This window comes from Equus asinus, chromosome 27 (assembly GCF_041296235.1).
Source record: "Equus asinus isolate D_3611 breed Donkey chromosome 27, EquAss-T2T_v2, whole genome shotgun sequence".
Taxonomy (NCBI): domain Eukaryota; kingdom Metazoa; phylum Chordata; class Mammalia; order Perissodactyla; family Equidae; genus Equus; species Equus asinus.
Genome location: NC_091816.1, coordinates 20,426,009 through 20,442,055, shown reverse-complemented (window position 1 = coordinate 20,442,055; position 16,047 = coordinate 20,426,009).

Here is a 16,047-nt window from a genome sequence, read left to right as displayed (position 1 = left end):
GATGCACACAGTGAGGGGTGGCCCCTGGGAGGGCCCGGGCCGGCAGAGGGCAGGGAAGGCTTCCCCAGGGAGCAGTGATTCAGACACGATCCAAAGCAGGACTTGGAGTTATTAACACGAAGAGAGGAACGAACAGTGGTCCAGGCAGAGGGCCCAGAATGGGCAATGGCCCTACACCGGGAAGAAGCAAAGAGAATATAAGGGACAAAAGGAAGACTGTCATAAGTGGAACAGAGTCACTTGTGAAAGACAACCCTGGATAAAACAGGTATGGGCAGATCGTACAGGACCTGGAGGCCATTTTAAGGAATTGTGCTTTATCCAAAGAGAGATGGCAAGACATTGAAGGTGTGTAAACCAGTGGCTACCACTACATCATTAGACCTGAACCAACTGTCCACCCGGAAAAGAAGTTCGCTGCTCTCTGGGCAGCTCATTCCCACCATGGAAGAGCAAACAGGCTTTTTCCTTTGGTCACAAATCTTACACCCTTCCCTAAAATGTCCCCATGCTGTGCCCACAAACTTGAAATCTTTTCCTAGCCATTCCGAAATGGTACAAGATGCCAAGAAACATGGCATGGAGCAGGCAGAGAGGCTGGGCTCCTCAGATAGATGTGGTCTGAATCTCAGCTGTGTCACCGGTTGTGACGATGAGCGCATGGCCAAGCTTCCTATTTTACCTCCCCCTATGAGCAACCAGGCAGCTCACGTCTGGGGTGGGAAATACTTCTCTGCTCAAGAAGGCAGCAGGAGGGGTAGGAGGCAGACCGACAATCCATGCAATCAAAGTTTTAATTATTATAGCCTTTTCCTGGTAATTGAATCTAGTTTTTTGTGCAAGATGAATTTCTGTTTAGAATTTTAACTTGTGGAGGTGGGAGATAGAAGTCCTTGAAAGTCCTATGATTCATCAGTGAAATAAGAAAACGCCAATGAAAAACACAGAAAGATATTAAAAAGCATTAAAAATCTATTGTCTATCCTGCACTCCAAAGTAATTTTTAAATGGTAATTACACCTTTGAAGAGTATCTAATTAGTATGAAAAAGAACTTTGGATGAATGTAGAGCTCTTCATCTGACTTCAATTGATACACAGTGCTAATATTCAAGACTAATTGCCAAAGCTTTTGTCGCTTGACTGAGCATGGCTCTGTTTCTGAAGTTTAAAAGGATTTTCCGATCCTTTGCTCCTCAGAAACTAAGCAGAGGACCTGTCGTGGGTTATGGAGGTAAAAGAGAAGAGGTAACAATATTTAAGTGCCCTGTGGAGAGCGCCGTCAAGGCCAGGCGCAGTCTAGCTTACAGTCTGCGGTGAAATGGGGATTTAAGCCACAAAACCTCCAAAAAGAAAGTTTCTAGTGTCTTTTCCTCTGGATGACTCAGTAGCATCTGATGGTTCCTTTGAGTGGCTGACTGATACCTTACAAGAACCATCATCTTCATCTTCATCGTCAATAACGAAATAAACAGTGCTTGCCATGATGTTAAGTGCTATTACAGTTAAATCATTAGCACTGTAAAATAATTTTAGAAAAAGACATTATGACCGCTCTCCAGTAAACGCACAAATGGTTAAGCTTATTAAGCAGGATCATTCATTACAAATCTATTAGATTTGCATAAAATACGGTCTACGGCTGCCACTCTCACAGATACAATGACAACACCCTTTGAACTAAGGCCCGTAAGTTGCCTTAATGGGTTACATCAAAATTTTAATGGCCCAGAACTTGGCCACTTACATTTACAACCTGGACAGATGTTGAGTGCTGCTAATGAGAAGATTGTCAGATACTGGGTTTATAATACCCTTCCCTGAAATTCTTTAATTGACACACATGTCATTGTTAGCATTTTTGATCTCTTTAAAAACGGTTTTATACTAAACAAGGCAGTTATTTTTCTTCTGTAAATCATCGGGTGCATTTCTGATCTCATCTCCTACTATTCTTTGCCCTTTTCATTTCAAGAAAGTCACAATGACCTCCTTGATGTTCTTCGCAAATTTCAAGCTCCTCACAGACTTTGCACTTGTGTAACCCCTGCCTAGAACACTGAAGGTCTGGGTCCTCAGAGCAGCAGACCTCAAAATGGTATTCAACATGCAAGAGATATATTGGGAGATGCCATGAAGGAAAATGGGGAGGTGGCCAAGAAGGCTGCCAAACCACAATGCAGCTCTGATCCCTGTGAAGAAGAGAAGGAAGGAAGGAAGGCTGGGTAGGAAAAGTCTTAAAATGCACTGCAGTTCTCAGAAACTTTCAGCAAGGCCTGTAGAGGAATCCTCCAGACCGGCTGTCCAACAGAGGACCTCCATCTCCCTTATAGTACGTCTGCCTTTGTATTCCTGCCATACTTAGTGACCGGCAAACAGCGATGGATTTCAGAGCAGAAGCTGGCTGTTGGTCAGTGACACCCCCAGCAGGCCATCAGAGATCTGAGAAGCACGTGCTTATGGCCCTGGCAAGCTCTCTTTCTCCAGATGTTCTCAAGACTGGTTCCCATACTTCCTTCAGCTTCTGCTCAGGTACCCCCTTAATAGGGTCTACCCTGACCACCCTATGTAAATAGCAAGCCCCCTCACATTCACTCACCGTCCACCACTTCTTATTCACTGTTCTCTGCTCTGTTTATTCCCCATATCAAATATAATATATATTTAGTTGTTGATGTAATTAATACATTATCTCTCTCCGCTAGACTGTCAGGTCCATGAAGGGAAAGACTTAATTTTGTTAGCTGATGCATCCCTGAGGCCTAAAAACTTACCCAACACCTGCTTAGTACAAGATAAATATTTGTTAAACAAATGAAAAACTGAATAAGCAAGCGTGTACTGAGCATTTACTATGTAATAAGCACTAATTATACGTAAAGTATAAGATTCCTGCCTACGCTCTTTGATTTCACAAATAGATATGTTACACGCAAACAAGGCGTCTGGCCACAATTTTGTAAGATTGTTGGAGATCCAGTGTGGTAGACAGACTTTAAGATGTTCTCAATGTTCCCCATCTGTCTCCTGGTATCCACGCCCTTGTGTAATCCCTTCCCTTGAGTGGAGGCTGGCGTAGTGGCTTGTGTCTGTCTAGCTTAATATGTCAAAGGTGTTGAGATGTCACTTCAGTGATTAGGCTGCATAAGATTGTGGTTTCCGTCTTGCCAGTCGACTTCCTCTCTTGCTGGCTTCAATGAAGCAAGATGCTATACTGGAGAGCCCCAGATGGCAAGGAACTGAAAGCAGACTCCGGCCAGCAGTCATCTAGAAAGTGAGGGCTTCAGTCCCACAGCCCAGAGGTGACTGAGTCCTGCCAGTGACCATCTGAGATTGGAAGCAGATCTTTCCCCAGTCAAGTCTCCAGATGAGACCCCAGCCCTGGTCAACATCTTGACTGAAACCTTGTGAGAGACTCGAAAGCAGAGGACCCAGGCAGGCTGTGCCCAGATCCCTGGCCACAGAAACTGTGACATAATAAATGTGTGTTGTTTTAAGCACCTAAGTTGTGGTAATTTGTTACACAGCAATAGATGACTAATACAGGCAGCTCTCCATGAACCCCAACAGAGATGTCTCTTACGAGCTGTGCTTTGTTGGTCAAGAAAGGCCATCCCTTTTTGGATCATTTTCTTCCTCTATAAATGAAGAGACAGAGCAGAAACTTTAGTGCTCTTATCCAGCTGCAAAAATCCATGATTCTGTTACTTAAATTCTTACTTTAAGCCAGACCTCATTCATAATCACATGAAATGTGAAATATTCTTAAGAGAGATAACTTAGTACTCAAATATGAAATAGTTATAGGTAGCTGTTCCCATTTTCCGCCACAGGATAGAACCAAATTATTTTCTTTTTAAGAAAGTCATTTTTTATTATAAAAATAATTTGCAAAGTTCAGTAAGCCATAAAGAAAATTAAAATCACCTGCAATTCTATCACCTTGAATTATTGCTGGTAATATTGTGCTGGCTTATTTCTCGTCTTTGTATGTGTATATATTTAAATATATATTGATTCATTTAACCAAATTGAGATCATACTACATATCCAGTTTTGTCTTTTTATTTCAAGTTGACAGAATATGATGAACATTTTTATTCATGTCATTAAATATTCTTCCAAAACATGATTTTAATGGCTCTATAATATTTGTTTGTATAATGTGTCCTTTTACTATTATAATAGTGTGATTAATATACTAATATATTTATTAATATAATATTATATTGTGTATGTTACACATCCCATACATGTATGTTATATTATGCCAGTAAATAATGTATATACAATATTTATGTTGTATTATATTATGTATATAAATAATTAATGTAATTAACTAAATGCTATGGCTCTTGATCCACATGTCTGATTATCCAGATTCCTAGAAAGATGGTTGCAAGAAAAAAGCTACACACTTGCTTATAATTTCTGTTGCCTTCCACCACACTGCTCCCTGAAAGGCCACTCCAGGTGGAATTCTCACCCTTAGTGTTTGAAAATGCCTATCTCAATGCATCCTCAACAACACAGGTTTTTTTTTTAATTTCTGTCAATTCAATACCATTTAGCACTTCTTTTTTAGCGAACTATCCAGTCTTCTACTTGGCCAATTTTTCTATAGAAAGGTCAGTGTTTTTTATTGATGATTTTATGCCACTAATATATATGTGTTTGTATATACATAAATGTATATATATTGATAACACATACACACACATGTTTGGAAAGTTCAGTAAGCAATAAAGACAATGAAAACCACCTGTAACTCTTTCTCCTTGAAATTATTGCTGGTAATATTTTGCTGGCTTGTTTCTAGCCTTTGCATGTGTACATATTTAAATATATATTGACTCATTTTACAAAATTGAGATCACATTGTATATGTATATGTGTGTGTGTGTGTGTGTTTGGAGTGGCTTAAATGTTGCCCACCTCCCAAATGGTATGCCCACACAGAACCTGTAACTGACTTTATTTGAAAGAAAAATGGTCTTTACAGATGTAGCCAAGTTAAGATTCTCAAGATGAGATCAGCCTGAATAATCCAGATGGGTCCTAAATCCAATGACAAATGTCCTTATAAAAGAAAGGCAGAGTGAGACTTGAGACACACAGAGAAGGACCTGTGAAGTTGGAGGCAAGATTGGAGTCATGCAGCCACAAACCAAGGAATGTCTAGGGCCACCAGAAGCTGGAGGAAACAAAGAAGGATTCTCCTAGAACCTTCAGAGAGAGTAGGGTCCTGCCAACACCTTGATTTCAGATTGCTAGTCTCCAGACTGTGAGAGAGTAAATTTCTGTTGTTTGAAGCTGCCAAAGTCATGGTAATTTGTTTCAGCAGCCATGGAACTACTTGTGCATGCGCGCACACACACATGTACAAGTGTACCTGTGTTTATTTGTGTGCATCTGTCAGAATAGAGCACATTAGTACAATTCAGCATAATTTAATTTTACTGCTTCACATTCAAGCTTTCTGACCTAAAGATATTTTCCAGGAGAATGCCTGGAAATGACTCTTCCAGATCTTGGTTTTCTAGAACTTACTCCATTTAATGTCTTTGTACAACCTAGAAATTACACTTCACCTTGTGTCTTTCCTATGTGTCAGTTGATCATTTTTGACATAATAAAGCAAAGTCTCTCTTCTGTATTTTTTTTTCTTATCCCACTAACAATTCACTGTCAACAATGTTTATAAGCTCAAAGAAAAGAAACGGCCAGTTTGCAAAAATTAAAATGTATTTCAATCCTAAAGATTTTATTCTTCCGTAAAGAATTTTCATATATAAAGACGTGTAAGTATGCTTTCAGTTGTCAGCCTTTCACACAATGTGTCATCTCTGAGACCTACATATTCTTGGTTCCTCTCTGCTCTGGATTCCATATTTTCATATGTTTCTACAGCACTAGACTGTCAGACCCCTGAGAGCAAGTCTTAGCTTCCTTGAGTCCAGCATACAGCATTGGCCCTGGGACATAATTGGTGCTCAAGAAATGTTTATTAAACAAATCCTGAAAACCGTGAAACAAATCAACTGCTTGTCCATTAAAACAGCCCTTCAGGGCTAAATCCAGACGGTACATTATGGTTAGGAAGAGCACAAATGTGAATATGTAGGATTAAGGGAATTTGCAAAAGATTTGTAGGTAAATCACATATTCAAAGACCATGTAGACTTCTCTTTGGCAATTGTGAGTCGAATTCTATTCATCGTAGTTCACAGCGTGGGTATAGCCATAAGCGGCATTCTTTTTCATGCTTGCTTAGCACAAAGCCTTCTCTGGCCCAGCCCTGGTTTATGTTTCCTGCTGTAAAAATTGGGAGCAGCATCACATAATTGAGCCCCTCACTCATGCGATTGAAATACTACTGAACACTGGAGCCAACCAGGTGGATAGTATGATGGTGGTTTGACTATGAGACAAGAAGCACGATGAGAGAAATAGAAATAAACCCTGCACCCAAGCCTTGGGAGGGAACTGTTACAATCAATCCAAAAAAAAAGAATCAAGAGCCAGCAGGTACCATGATCTTCACAGTGCTGCTGGCTTCCACTAATCTCCCAGAGAGATTACTCTGGGATGCTACATTCAAACTGCTTAAAGCCATTTATCTCAAAGAAGTTGTGACAGTTACTTTGCTGTTTCCTTCCCACTCCTCAAGGGGAAATTTAATCAAGACTGTCAGAGCTTAAAAGAAAAGGGGAAAAAACACACACAATCAAGCTATGCTTCAATAACCAAATAAAACCACCAAAAGTTAATCAAAACTTGCCTTGAAACCCTTCCAGAACTGCAAAACTCGCACAGTATCCCAGAGATAGATGATACCATGAATTTTGATGTGTACAGCACACCGTTTGATAAAACGGTGATGTTTTCCTGCCATAAGTGGTATAATTACACTATGCATCATCTGCATTCATTTAATAATAGCCCTGTTTCACACTCAGCCAAGCAATTCTCACAAACGGCCATCTTCACGGGCCACTCGTTCTGCTGATTTGGCTTTCCCCGATAGTGGGCCAGGCTGCAGCCACCATTTTTTCACAACACAAGCTAATGATCTAGTGCTCTCTTGCATGTTGAGGTTAATAGATAACTAATATATCTGAGCACATTCATTATGGCCAGTTTTCCACTAAGAAAAAAATTGCACATTTGGGTCTTCTGCTTTGACAAATGTGCTGCTACATCTCGAAAGCTGATTAAAATCAATACCTCTGTGGAAAATTACATACAAAATGTATTAGTATCCAGGATACTCTGATAAAAACGCTTCTCATTCTCAACTCTGCTCTTACTCCGCTCCCCCCCAAAAAATCATGCTAAAACTGGATGTGAGGACTCATGAGGAATTACAGTGTTTTTTCAACTAAAAATACAATTTAAATTACCCATCAGTTAAACTGTAGCTTGTAATTTAAGATGAGGTGAATTTCAGTTGACTTTGAGAGTGATGCTAACTAATGAAGAACTGCAAAAAATTTAAAACGTTCTAAAGCTACGTTTCATGTCCCATCGAAATTTCAGAAAGCCTCCAGAAATTCTATGGCATAAACTTTCTCAATTTAAAACAAAATGTTTGCAAAGTCAGAGGTCTGGAAGAAAGTTACCTAAATTGATGGACAAGTGTATTATGGTTTTCACGAAACCTAACAACACACTTTCTTACCACGTCATTTCTCATCTCATCTCCTGATTCTCTCCCATGAACTTACTTCTTCACCACATTGAACTTCTCACTCTTCTCCTAAAAAGTCTAGCCTTTGCCTGGCAAATAACCCCATTCATCTTTCAAGGTCTAGCTCAAGTGTTACATAACCATTGTTCCAGTTACTATGGCTCTGTAACAAATAACCCCAAAACTCAGAAGCTTGAAACAACCACAGATTCTGTTGGTCAGGAACGTGGACAGGGCACAGTAGAAAGGGCTTGTCTCTGCTGCATCACTGTGGAGTTTCAGATGCAAAGACTCAAAGGCTGGAGGTGACTCAATGGCTGACAGTTGGAATCAACCGGAAACATCATTACTCATATGCCTAGTGGTTGACACTAGTTGTTGACTAGAACCTCAGCTGGGACTTCTGGGTTGGGAACCCTCATGTGGCCTCTCCATGTGGTCTGGGCTTCCTCACAGCACAGGGGTCTCGGGGTATGCAAAGTTTTTACGTGGTGGCTCAGGGCTCCCGAAGTGAGGGCTCAGCAAGCAAAGCACAAGCTACAGCGCCTTTCCTGGTCTAGCCTCCAAAGCCACTAGCATCACTCTCTCTGTGTTCTATTCATTATAAGTAAGTCCCAGGACAGGGGAGAGGGGGAAAGAAAGAAGGGAAAGGTTCTTATTGTTGCTGCTGTTCAGCAGTTGCTTGTTTATTTTTGGCTTGTTTTTGGCTCCTCAAAGGAAAGAGTGAGAGGAGTTGGATATACAACATCACAGAATACACCAAGATTGAAGATTAAAGATATCTAATAACTCATCTTCATTTGCTTCAGGCATTCCACTATTTAACTCCTCTCTCTCCTGCAAACTCTGGCCAGGTCTGTTGCCTGCCCAAAAGTGAGTGCCTTCGTGTGGAATTCAAGGAAAATGTGAGTTCTGCATCTGAGTGGATGTCAGAGGAGAGCACAGATCAGTCCTCAAAGAACAAAGCAAAGAGCAAGCAGAGAGCAAGAATTCAGTGGAGGAGGAAGTCAGAGCTGGAGATGACCATGAGAACATCAGCTCACGCAAATCTGTGGACATTTGGGGAAGGACTTTGGACTTTGCACCAGCAGAGAATAGAGATATACACAAAGTTTAGCCAGACCTTAAGGGAAGAGGAACCCCAACTGGCATCAGGCTTAGGTATATTTTAGGTAAGTGTCATAATTCCCTGCACAGTATCAGTCAGTATTATCACTCCTATCTCACAGAAGAGGAACAGACTCAGAGAGATCCAGTAAGTGTGAGAACCAAAATTCAAGCTCAGATCTGCCTGATCCAAGGCCTGGCTCTTTCCACCCCACCTCTGTCCACATTCCCCAACACCCACTGGAAGAATTAGTTGCTCCGTACTCTGTGTTCCCACACTGTTCCCGTTTGGTTGTTTTGTGGTAATGTCCGTTGGTTTCTTTGTTTGGGGCTTTTACATCTCTATAGCAGTTCTTACCGTGCTGTGTGGCAGTTTATCTCCTCTCGCGTGAGCTTGAGCCCCTTGAGGCCAGGAAACATCTTACTGGTGCATTCTCATCACTTAGCAGTGTCTGGAACATAGTAGGCACTAAATAAAGGCTTATTTGCTCATCTGATCATTCATGCATTAGTGTTTATTGAACACCCACTATGTGGCAGATGTGGTGGCAGGCAGGGAGGATGGAGCAGTGACCAAAAATGGACAAAAGACTCCGCCCACAGTCTAGTGGGCAGAAAACATCACGCAAATAATCACATAAACTAAAACGCATAACGTAGTATTATGTGAGATATGTGCTATGTCAGAAAGGAACAGAGTAGTTTATGAATATAGGAGGGTTTGGAAAGTCAGGGAAGAATTCTGGAGAAAAGGATTTGTGAGGCAGAGGTCAAGAATGTGTGGATGGATCATGATTCCTGGCAGAGGGAACAGTATAGGCATCCCCTCAGGCAGGAGGTGACATGGCACGACTCAACCTAAAAGAGGACCAGTGTGGCTGAAGGGCGAAGATAGAGAGGGAGCATGAAGAGACAGGCACTGCATCAGAGAAAAGGATGCTCTTCCCATTAACAGGAAGCAGACTATGGAGATTTCTGCAAAGAGAAAATTCATGAGTGCTTGTTCCATTCCCAAAATGTTTGGGGCAGCTGTGCATTTCTTCACAAACTTTCTTTTTTAGAAAGATTATTGAACTTCATATGAGAGAAAGGTTCCATTAATCCTAATGTGTCCTTAGCACTGAGTTGTGCAGACCAGGGACTCTGTCGGTAGCAGCTGCTCTGACGACCCAGAAGTCAGGGGCTCCTCCAAAGCTGCAGCATCTGACAGGAGGAGGCTGATAAAGCCAGTCAGGGCTTACTGCAAAAGGGGCTGAGAGGAAACGCCTTGCCCCTAATGCTGGTGGTGAAACGATGTACGCATGTGATTAACCAATAAATAAATATTAGCAATCACTGGTAGATTTTCCTTAAAAATCATACACAAACCCCAGCCAAATAATTTCATTAGTATTACTTCTCCTGACATGCCATGTATCCCAGGCTTACATTCCTTGCTAAGAGGCATTTTTCCAAAATGATTTTGTAACTGAAAAATTAAAATTATGAATATTCCAGTAATATTGTTGACATGACAGTCGTCAGCAAATAAACATCTGTTTGAACGTGGTAACATGGAAAATATTTTACACCGTTGACTCAGCTCACCAATTCACCATCCACACCAGCTGGTTCCCCACAGCACAAAAGACTGCCCTGTTTGCAAAGCAACTTCCTTCTTCAAGCTCAGTCCAGTCCTTCACCATGAGTGGGCCCTCCTAGCCTGCACTCCATCATCCCTCTCACCTTTATTTATAACCTACATCCTAAGCATTTTGCCTCCAACTTCCCTGCACCTAATTTCTCAATCTATTCTTGACCTCTTGCATTCCCCTCCTTGCACGAATCACTTCTTCTCACTGAACTCATGCATTTCACCAAAACTATAATTTGAGTTCACCCCTAGAGTGATCCAGTCTCAGCCTCATTGTGTGACCTAATCTCAGCAGATCCCTCAGAGTTCAGGGACCCAGCACCAGGTGACCGGGCCAGCAATCCCATCAGATGCATCCCACAAAGAAGTCAGATCTTCCATCCCAAGGTGAGCACCAGGTGACCGGGCCAGCAATCCCATCAGATGCATCCCACAAAGAAGTCAGATCTTCCATCCCAAGGTGCTTGCTGCAGCCAGCTTGGGAAGAAATCAACGCATACAATGCAGACACGAATATTCAGGGGCTAAAGTTTATCAGGTTTTTTTTTCCTGCCAATTAAGTATGTTTGCAATTCCATCTGCAAAAACTACCAGTAAGCTGAATTGTCATGCATTACCTGACACTCTATTTCCATTTTGCTCTATGAACAAAGACTGGAATTTAATTTCCAAGGATGCCCCAAGCACAGATGATCAATGAAATGGTTACTTTCTTAGGAATGAAGAAATAGCAATGCAAGTCCCTAAGGATAAGTCAGTCATAATAAGAGAAAAAAATGATTTAAGAAAAAGTACAGGGGCTAAAGCCTCACAAGGCAGTTCTACGTTCAAAGAAAGTTGAAAGACAAAATAGGATGAAGATAGGTTTTCTTTTAAGATTGGCCCCTGAGCTAACAACTGTTGCCAATATTTTTTTTTTCTGGTTTTTCTCCCCAAATCCGCCCAGTACATAGTTGTATATTTTAGTTGTGGGTCTTTCTAGTTGTGGCATGTGGGATGCTGCCCCAGCGTGGCCTGACAAGCGATGACATGTCTGCACCCAGGATCCAAACCACCGAAACCTTGGGCTGCCAAATTGGAGCACGCAAACTTAACCACTTGGCCATGGGGCCAGCCCCGTGAAGATAGATTAATAAAGAGCTTCCTGCACAGTTATCGATAAAAATACTTCTCCACAGAAATTAGTGGCTTTTGTTTTGATTGGCTTTTTATTAGTAGTTGTAACTCTTTCCATTTCCTGGATCAATGAGTCCGAAATTGGATGTTAGTGGCCACATGGGTACTATAACTCAGGTAGCTCTTGAGAATAAGCAATTAAAACAGATTAGGGAATGGCTTCTCATCATAGCTGTGAGCTAAGTATCCAGAAACCAGGCTTCTCCTAGGCCCTGCTGTGAAATAGAAAAAGTTGACGCTGAGCTGGGGAGAGGGGTCCTTCCACACCCAATTTCTGGCCCTTCTTCTTTCTGTTTCATCTCTTTTCTATTCTCATGGACTCTCAAGTTAAAATGAATTAGGTTTGGTCACCCGAAGGAATTGACAGCTGGTAACAGCGTAATGTGTTATCTCTCCCACTGGTATTTGCACTTTGATAGAAAATAATGCCTTAATTCAAAAGAATGAATTGTTCGGGAAAGGCTAAAAGAGATGAGGGGGTGGGAGAGGGCAGGTGCTTAGCCACCTGTTGCTCGCTGGGCTAGCTCATAGAATTAGCTCAGAAAGGACCCGGCCCATCAATTCTCAAAGTGCAGGCCCTGGATGCCTCAGAGACCTTGAGAGCCTGTCAGCAGTTATGCAATCGCAGGCCCTCCAGGACCAGTTCAACAGACTCCATCTCTTATCAACAGAGTAATTAAGAATTGCCTTTGAGAAAATCGGCAAAGTCACGTAGCCAGGGCATGTGCAAAAGGAGAAATCTTGACCTGAAATGACCCCAGAACCCAAGATTCTCCTTCCCACAGAACCCAAGGAAGGACATGACTGGAACTTGAAAGTCAGACTCTTATTGGAAGTGAGGGGTCCCTCATTCAGGAAGATCCAGTGTTGAAATTCCTTCCTCACCTCGTCAAAAATGTTTAGAACCCCATCATAGAAGTTTAGAACCTGTCACAAACGTTTAAAACCTTACCATAAATCCTTGGAGCCCACCAAACAAAACCTGCCCCAGCAGCATTTCCACGTGCCAGCCTGTTCTCCCTAACCTCTCAAATTTCACCCCAAATCCTGAATCAAGGAGACAGATCTGAGGGCACATGCCCCCTGTTCTCTCTGCAGATCCATCTCACAGAATGAAGCCGATTTCTTTTCCCAAAAGCATAATTAACTGTGTTTTTTCATGCACGTCAGGCAGAGAACCCCAGTTTTGTGTGGTAACAGCTATATGAGGCCAAACTACTTTCATAATAATATTAAAATGTCATTTGCCATTTTTACTCTCATTCTCTCACAAACACATTGGAGTTCTCCAGAAGATTCATGCTGTAGAGTGTCACAACAGATTGAATGCAGAAACAGGAGAATCCAGACATCTATGAAGTCACACATTAAAGAGATTTCCAAATGTAAAACAATCCTTCTTTTCTCAGTAAGCTTTTTTTGGTTTTTGAATTCTAAAAAAAATTAATAAAAAATTTTAAATAAGTTCAAAATAAAAATTAAACAAATTTAGAAAGTAAGTAAACTAAATAAATTTAAATTAAAAATTTTAAATAAATTGTAAATGTTTTAAAAACAAAAATCTTTAATAAAAAATGTCCTGCTTATTTTACATGTGTTGGTTATTTTGCTATTTTATATTAATGAATATTTTCTAAATGTCTCCATTTTAAATTATAATAACATAAATATATACTTACATACTTGTTTATGAATATATATATTTCTTTATATTTTTACATATGTCCTATATAAACTAAAGTTCTTTAGAGTCCGTAATAATTTTTAAAGAATGTAAAGAATTTCTGAGGCCAAAATATTTGAGAACCCCTGAACTGGACAGGCTTGCTGTGCCCCTGACAGTCCTATGCACGTTATCCCTTTAAGAATTCTGGGGGATCTTTGAACCACACAACGTTATCAAAACTGCATCCTCTATTTGAGGAGGCCAGTAAAGAAGAAAGGGAGGGAAAGAAAAAAAGGAAGAAGGAAGAAAGGAAAGGGAAAGGCAGATGAAGGAAGTAGAGAGAATCTAATAAACCGCGTGTAGGGATGTGCGCTCTAGGGCCCACTGAGTTGTGAACTTAATGCCCACCATGTTTGTAGTCAATGCTGAGCTGTACTTATTATTAAAATGCTTCAAATATACAGGCTACATCCTGGGATATTTGTCATATAAACTTGACCTGTGTTTGTTTACTAAACATGTTATAAGTAGATTTGCCCTTAAGATGTTTTGTTTGGCCTACTCGTTGCTTTCCCCAAAAATGAATTAATTGCCAACAGTTAAATTTCGAAAGTTTTATGTAAAAATTTGGTTTTCCAGTTTCTCTTGAAATTTGAAAATAACTGATCAGACAAGTTACCAAAGACCTGTAATTGGCTGGAGTTGGGGAGCCCTTCTCCCTTCCAGCGAGGCACAGACTCACCACTTCCACAGGCCTCCTTGCTCCCTCAGACTTACATCTCGTCTGCTCCATTCGTCTCTGTTACCTACTCACCTGGCAGACCACTGCGACATTGACCTCTGTCTTCAAGATAACTTTTAAATCTCTTCAGACCCATGACAAGAATGTTCTATGTGTGAACAGAAGTATAAATTGAAGAGCAAAAAAGTCACCTAATCTCATCACACAGCCCTCATCATTTTGATGTATTTTTGTAAGTAAGCAAAAGTGAGGCCATCTTGTTTCGCTAAACGGCCCCAGCCCCTCCTTTCTGTGACTACTTGCAGCTCTGCACATACTCTAAAAGATTCACATGATCCCCTAATTTATGGCCTCCCACTTATGTATGTACTCCCTGGTAGCTTGATAAATTAAAACTTTGTTCTATGAGTTTCTCTCCAGGAACAGGCTGACCACAGGCTGGAAACACACCTACAAGGTATCCATCACAGCTGACCCAAGAACGGAACAATAAAAAATCCTGGAGTCTGTCATGCCTGAAGGAAACCCCCTCCTAACTGCCTGTTTTCCCTATATAACTGCCTCAAGATTTTGTAATCCTTGAAGAGGGGTTTTGAGACATTAGTCACCCATCTTCCATTTGCGAGCTAATCTAATTTAACTTCCTTTCTTGATCCCTAACTCACTGCAAGTGATTGGCTCAGACAGCCGTGAGCAGAGCGAGCCCATTGCCAGTATTTTTTCCTATGCTTAGTATTATATAGCTGTGATCACATAAGGAATATAATCACAATATCTTGTTATTTTCACTTACTATTTCAGAAGTATTTGACGCCATTAAAACCCCTTTTAAACACAGTGTTAAATGCCATATAGTATTCCATTGTGTGAATGTGACATACTTAACTTTTTTTGTTAAATTCTTAAGTTTACTATTCCCTCTTACAAATAACGGTGACAAATATCTTATGTCCCAAGTTAGCACCTAAAAATACTTATTTAACTGAAATTTGAATCCCTAAAATGTATTTCAAATGGGGTTATGTACGTTACACTGTACAGAAACATCAAATATGTGGATTTTGGCCCAAATGTTTAGGTAACACCATTCTTCATGAGACGGTGTTCTTATTTTTAAACTCCCATGACATTTTCAGGATTTTTTTGCATATCCATTAGGGCATTTTGGATTATTATGTCAAGGCAACCTTTCTAACAGGCTGCTGTTTTTTATTGTAATTAATGTCTACATGAGTGGCTTTGTGGAAGTCCTCGATAAAATTCGCAGTTTAAAAATTGAGTGTCAGACACTAAATGGACATTCAGATTGGCTGGTAATAAAACAGATGTGAGAAAGCTTTCACCGACTGAGCAAAAGGGCAGAAAATTAGCATAAAATCACTGAGTGGGAGTGACTCAGCCAGGAGACAAGCACAACCTGACAGAAAAATGAAGCATCAATTAAGACAAATCCTATCCCAGGAAAGCAAAAACATCATATATGATATCGCTCAGTAAAATGAACATATGATGAATGTGATGTATATGACAGTATTTGCATTACCTTCCCTCCAGGTTAGACATGGATTAGTCAGAGAATGAAGACTCTAAGACAAAGACCGAGAAGAAGCCTCAGCATAAGGAAACTCACTTCAAAGTCATTCAGGCGGACAATCTAATCCTCATGGCCAACACGTGTTGAACGCAATCCAGCACAGCAGAAAGCGATTGCACAGAAGTAGGCAGAAGTGAGGAAATGACACAGTTCTGTTATCCTTCCCCTCAGAGGAACAAGGACGCGTGGTGTTTTATTAATAGGCACAATCCCTTTATGTAGGTAACCTGGTGAAGGTAATAGGGTGATTTCATGCTCTGCTGAAAAGAGGTGGGATGGCTTTCTACCCTACAGCCCTTGGTGCTCTTTCAAACACTGCATGGAGCGTATTTGCTATTCCTTTACCACAAACAGCATCTTGGTTATATGAAAGCTTCCTGCAGAAGTGTTCTGTTTATGACCAGTGTGCATTTCATATGTTCCAGGGCCTGCTGGCTCAT